At 41.6% G+C, this 6,754-nt stretch overlaps 1 pseudogene; it reads right to left on the reverse strand.

Annotated features, from left to right (window-relative positions):
• Nucleotides 1-3,090: 3,090 nt before the first annotated feature.
• Nucleotides 3,091-4,157, reverse strand: LOC149157423 (18S ribosomal RNA; annotated as a pseudogene).
• Nucleotides 4,158-6,754: the final 2,597 nt, after the last annotated feature.

Below are 6,754 nucleotides of genomic sequence, written 5' to 3' on the forward strand. Positions count from 1 at the left end.
ACAAGTTCCCACTTGGCAAAGGACTACAAGGATATTCTAGAGTGTCTGTTCCATTCAGAATCACCACAACTCAAGGTGGCTGCATTGAGTTTAGCGGAAAAGCCTATTATCACATTTCCAAATGATTTTTATCTGCAATCACTTTGATCGAATCATGCCTGGGGGATGAGAGATTAAAAGAGCTCGCATATTGTGTATATATGCGGCTGTTGTTAGAGGATAAGTTCAAGCTAGAAATGCTTTTAACCCCTATATGCAATGGCCTATGTGAAGCAAACGAAAATGTGAAAACCATTGTCATTTTTCTCTTGAAATAGATGTTAAGAAATTCAGGGCGGTGCCGACGTTACACAATTTTGAAGCCCTGCAATCTAATGGGGTGTCGAGACTGCCAGCGAAGCCCCCTCGGTCTCTGCGCATATCGAACATAGCTATGAGGATGCCATGACAGACGTTAAGAGGGACGCAGGTGTTCCTCCTCAGAAAATGTCCCTCACTCTAAATGATGTGTCAGCGACAGTGTCAGAGGCTCAATATTGTGATAGAGATTGGCCTAGAACGAGGATTCCTCAACGCCTTCAGTGACTTTGTGATGATGCAGCTGCAGATGGCAGCAGTTTTCTTTACTTTCTCTTTGGGATGAAGACACATTATTATGGCCGCACATTACTTCATGGAGGAGCAAAATACAGAGCTACTGGGCGGTGATTTGTTGTTTTTCATGCTAAATTTGCAGATAAATACAGTTTCTATTCACGCAGCCACTTTGGCAAAGGACTCGAGTTGATGCTGCTCTTGATTGTGGATACTGTCTATAATTAGTCACATCGTAAGACTGTTCCCTATATCTTAATCACTTATTCGATGTGGTTTATGGTTGGGTCATGGCTATTTGCTCCTTTCCTGTTCAATCCTACTGGATTCGAGTGGTTTATCATTTAGATTTTTGCTCTATCTGCATGGATTGGTTCATCAACCAAACATTGCATATGTGCTATCTTGGTCTGTTTTTGCAATCTTTTTATTGGTATTGGAGACTGTATTCAGCGAAAGGCGGAGGCTCAAACCCATGTTTCGATTTCTGGGATGGCACTAGCCTGCAGGCCTCTACTACAGCGCGCTGGATTTTGGGATTAGGTTCGTGGTCTTGCTTGGTGTTATGATTATGTAATGGGACTCCTATTTCTTACAGCGGTTACTATATTGGCTTGGTTTCCATTTGTATCGGAGTTCCAGACCCGTATCCTCTTCAACCAGGTGTTTGGTAGAAGGTTGCAAATTTCACTTATTCTTGCTGGTAGGAAAAAAGGTCAGTCTTCTATAAGCAGAGTAATTCAGTACGCTCACCTGTATGTTCGTATGGTAGGATAGCATGTCTTATGTGGACATGGCTTTTCAGACTTGATGTTCACCCCAAATCAGAGAAATCTATAGATAATTCGCGCGACATTCTTCAACGGAATTACATAATGTTACAACTTCTCTGATATTTACTGTGGTGGTGGATGAGAAAGATTCATTTTATTTGATTGAGCACATTCCCATCCGATATCTATATGAAATATCAAAGAAATTTATCAATATTTCTTTCAGTATCAAAGCATCCAAGTAATTGGGGAGGTTGCAGGTTTAAAAACACAGCTAGGTTAGTTGGCTGCTCATTGATAATGGAAAAGGTCCAAGCAGAAAGCGCTTCAAGACAAATATGCTCTGTTTTAACAAAAACAGTAGTTTCGTAGCGCGCTACGAAACTACTGTAGAACTCTGTTTTATAAGAAAACAATGAAATTTGATGATGAGGTCAGCGAATTTTCAAAGGAATGCCTCGAGGACAGGAGGGAGATCATACAAGGCTGTCATAGCATTTCAAACAGTGACAGGTGTAAGTTTTGAAGAAAAAGTGAAATATTTTGGTTTTTTGCTAAAGTTTTCCTAAAGGCACTTTATGACCGAATTACTAGGGTTCTGGTAGGGTTACCGGAATGTTTGATTGGTACACCTGTTCAGTCCACAAGGCATCCAGATCATGGGAATGTGGTGTTATGCGTTGGTATTGAAGGATTAAAGATCTTGGAGCGTGGTCTTTAAATGGTGAAGAAGAATGGAAGACAGGGACCGTGAAAATAGGGTGCTCATCTTTGCTAATTAATGAGTTATCTATACAGCTAGCATCCGAGGCCAGCCTGTTCAGTGAATGTTCCTCAACATATCTCAGCCACAACAGAAAATTGTACAGCTGTCAAGGATCCAAGAAGAATCATGCATACGAGGAGATAGAGTTGGATTTTCAATGTAATTAGGACTCTATGTATTTATAGCACAATACCTTATGTAGTTAATAAGTTTGTTTAGAAATAGATAAGGTTAATTAATGGTAGATCATCGAGCTCTCCCCTCATGCTTGTTGAGGAGACTCAAGATAGTTTTAGTTTTGGTTTTCCTATATATAGTGAAAACTCTGATGTAAGTAGGGTTGGAGATTTATGAAAAAACAGAGTTTTTATATTGGCTGATGTAAAAGACTTTTGACAGTAATAGAAAGACTACTTTTTCTTCCCAAGATTCATCTTGTGTTCAAAGGCTCAGAATATATGTGGTTTTGTCTTTTTCCTTTCTGTTTTACAGCTCCATAGATGTGCAATCACTCTGAATTCACCTAGTGCTCAGACTTCCTGTGCATATTTATGAGTTGTCTTTATCCTTTCTGTTTTACAGCTCAATAGACATGCAATCACTCTGAATTCACCTAGTGCTCAGACTTCCTGTGTATGTTTATGAGTTGAGGTTCTGTTTGAGAAATGTTCTGAGTGTTTAAACATTATATGCCTTGGCTTCCATGATTGAGTAGTTAATAGTTTACTGCAGAGGTGTTTGACTCCATGAGCCCAATGGGAGAAGTGTTATTTTGTTGTTCCAACCAGCTTATTTTCATGTACTGTTTGAAGAGTTAGCCATCTTTTCTTGTTATTAAAGCATATCAAAAATTTGTGAGAGAGCCCTCTCTGACTAAGGAGGCTAAGCCTTAGTCTAAAGCCTGGTTTGAAATAGTTGCATGAGATCTTGCTAAGTAGCAGCCCTTAGTACACGATTTTGTGATAACAGTGTGTACAACAGGGTAGGGAGGTAGTAAACACAAGTTGATGACACGTGCTTGCTAGGAATTCCTTGTTGAATACAAATAATTGCAATGGTCTATCCCCATCATAATGTAATTTGAGAAGATTTCACGACCTCTCGAACCAAGAAGAAAAAATCGTTGGCTACATCAGTGTAGTGCGCTTGCAGCTCAGAACATCTAAGGGCATCATAGACCTATTATTGCCTCAAAATTCCATGGCCTAAACGACCTTAGTCCCTCTAAGAAGCTACATGCAAAGGGGAACCTCCACATAGCTAGTTAATAGGTTGAGGTCTCGTTCCTTATTGGAATTAACCAGACAAATCACTCCTCCAACTAAGAATGACCATGCACCACCACCCACAGAATCAAGAAAGAGCTCTCAATCTGTCAATCCTTACTATGTCTGGACCTGGTAAGTTTCCCCGTGTTGAGTCAAACTAGCCCACATGATCCACTCTTGGTGTTGCCCTTACATCAAATTCCTTTAAGTTTCAACCTTGCAACCATACCCCCCCCCCCCCAAAACCCAAACACTCTGATTTTTGAGAAGGTGTTAGCGGAGTCCTTAGAGAAACATCTGTCATTTCTTGGTCGACATTGTTTATGGTTGAGAGTAGGACGGTATAGAATCATCTTCAAGATGCCAACTTTCATTCTTGATTAATGAAAACATCCATGGCAAATGCTTTCACACCTTTGAAAATGAAATATGAATGCCCTTGTAGTCCCTATTAATCATTACTCTGGTCACGAAGGCCAACATAATAGGACCAGAATCCTATCACATTATTCCATGCTAATGTATTCAAAGCATAAGATTTCTTTAAGCACTCTAATTTTTTCAAAGTAACAGCATTGGAGTCATGACCCAGCCAATTAAGGCGAGGATCAAGCTACCAAGAAAAGGGACAGATGGGAAGGTGCACACCGAGTAGGCGGACCGAGCTTTAAGACCCAAGATCCAACTACGAGATTTTTAACTGCATGGCTTAATCTTTGAGACAAGCATATCACTATTGGAAGGATCAACCAGGTAGCACCCTCCCACTTCAAAGGGAATTTCGGGCTCTCTCTTACCAAGAGCCAACATGAACACCCACCAAGTCAAAGAGATATCAAAATACCATGTAAAACTTTTATGCCTTGCACCTCTTGCATCCCAAGAAGGAAACACTCACAACATGCCAAGGACATGGCGAACAAACTTGTAGACCTACCAAGTCACAACACACCAAGGCCACTCCAGATTTTGCAACCACACCCCAACCAACAAGGAAACGAGTGATCACTCATCCACTCCCTTAAAAATGCCTCCAAAAACCTCCACCCCTACACCAAGGCCATCTAGGAGTCCATCCGCACAACAGTAATGGTGGACCTCGATCTCCCAATGCAAAGGAAATAAATGGAGAATGAACAACCATGCAACATCTATATTATAAATGAGTCCCAACCCTCCTCACCCCATAATCAGGCCACCTAGGAGTCCACTCGAATAGCAGCAACGATGGACCTTGATCTCACAATCGCCTGCGGAAGTCTCAATGCGAGGGAAAAGGAAGGAAATAAAAAGAGGATGACTGACCACAAATCCTATCTTAGAGAGGTTATACAATCCTCCCCTCCCCACACTAATGCCACATAGGAGTCCACCCAGACAACAATAACAACAACAATAGAACTCGATCGGATGATCACCTGTGGTAGCTCCAATGCAAAGGAAAGGGAAGGAAATAATACAAGACAAACCAAGCCCACAAACTCCCTTAGAAATGCCCCCCAACCCTCCTAGCCCTACACAAATGCCACCTAGGGGTCCACCCAAATAGAAAAAATGATGGACCTCAATTGCATGATCACCTGTGCAGCCTCAATATAAAGGCAAAGCAAGGAAATAAAATTAGATCGACTAAGACCACAACCTCTTTTAGAAATGCACCCAAACCCTCCCCACCCCAAACGAAGGCCACCTAGGAGTCCACCTGTTGGCTTGAGGGGGCCTGACCTAAGTTCAATGTTAGTAAGCCAAACAAATCCCTACACTACTCTCCCTTTTGACAACAACTCCCATAGTGTGGACCAAATTCTTACTTGAAGAAGTATGGGGGGGTGCTGGAAGCAAGTTTCCACACCCTGAGATGGTTTTGATGTCATTTGATTCCATTTATTCCTACCTTTGCACAGGTTTCTTCGCTCTAGGGCTTACAAGACGAACCCTTTATTCCATTCTTCTATACCTCTATGAAAAGGGTACGATTGACCTTTGCACAACCCTAACTTACTGCTCAGGTACTTTGGGGATGTTAGGGCAGTGTGTCGTGTAGATTCCCTAATTAATATAAGTTATTTTCTTATCTCATCAAATACTTAAAGTGAACACCGTGTAAATAGATATTTGTAATTACATTCAATTATTCAATGTAATTGCAATTAGTCATGCATCATACAAGAATAATAAAGGAAATTCATACATAAAATGTCGAGATGCATCAATAGAACAAAGACACAGAAATTGTAGAATATCTTTCCTTATTAATATCATCCCAGTGTTTACAAACTTTGTTCACCCGACGCACACAACTATAGAGGTGCACACACTCAGTTGCGCACTTCTACCCTAGGCCTCTGTGCACTCTGCTGCAGAGCCTATACCTACACTACAACCCAAGACTTAGACTTCTTTCACCAAGCTATGACTCTATTACATCGTGTGTCATCCTATTTTCTTCTAACTATTTAGAGCTTAGCTCTTTTTATACAATCCCATGGTCCGTAGACCATGGGTAGCTCTCTTACAGCCCTGTTTACTTTACGAAACTAAGGGTGGACTACCCTTTTTGACACATGACACATTTGTGCTCCATGACCACAAAATGCAAAGTCTTTACTATATATTAAAAAAATTGACTTAAACATGGGATTTTAGCCCCAAAACTGCCCTTGGGGGATCCTGCTCCTAACAGGCCCCCAACACAAACATTATGACTCACCCTCGAGTCACTCGGGTGGCATCAATATCTTTGCATGAAGCCCATCCAGCTTGACTCAGATGACCACAACTTAGGTCATGCACTGAACTACTACCTACTTTGCATCTTCAACTGTCTTCTCGGTTACTTCTCCTGTGCTATCAGCTTGAAGCTTTTGTTTCATCGCCTACAGAGTCACAAGCTTGCATTTAATGTTTCCTGTGACTGTGTAAGCTTCCTACAAATATGGCTTTAGTAGCGCCTTCAACACTACTTCCTTGTGCAGCACTGTGTCTACTTGTTCCTTCAGCTGCTTGGCTTCCCGCAATTTGGCTAACCTCTGTGTCAGCGTGACGGTTTGTGCTATGCCCTTAACTTTGTCATAGCATTTTTGGAGTTCATGCACTTTTGTCTCTAGCCTCTAGATGTTTGGGTCCTCCTACAAGCTTGCCAAGACCTCAAACAATTGCTCAAGCAACTATGTGCAATTTTCTATTGCACTCTCCACCACCGCAACTACTTTTGTGACAGCAGCCGCCCATTGTTCCTTTACCTCTGGAGGCATTGAAGGTTGGTCCCTCAACTAGAGCTCTGTAATCTCCAGGTTCAGCTCTAGTTGAACCCTTGCCATCTTTCTTTGAGTGTCGCATACCCCTGTGGCCAA

Source organism: Pinus tabuliformis, chromosome 5_2 (genome assembly GCF_031772625.1).
Source record: "Pinus tabuliformis cultivar Carrire ecotype Pingquan chromosome 5_2, CPIR1, whole genome shotgun sequence".
NCBI lineage: Eukaryota > Viridiplantae > Streptophyta > Pinopsida > Pinales > Pinaceae > Pinus > Pinus tabuliformis.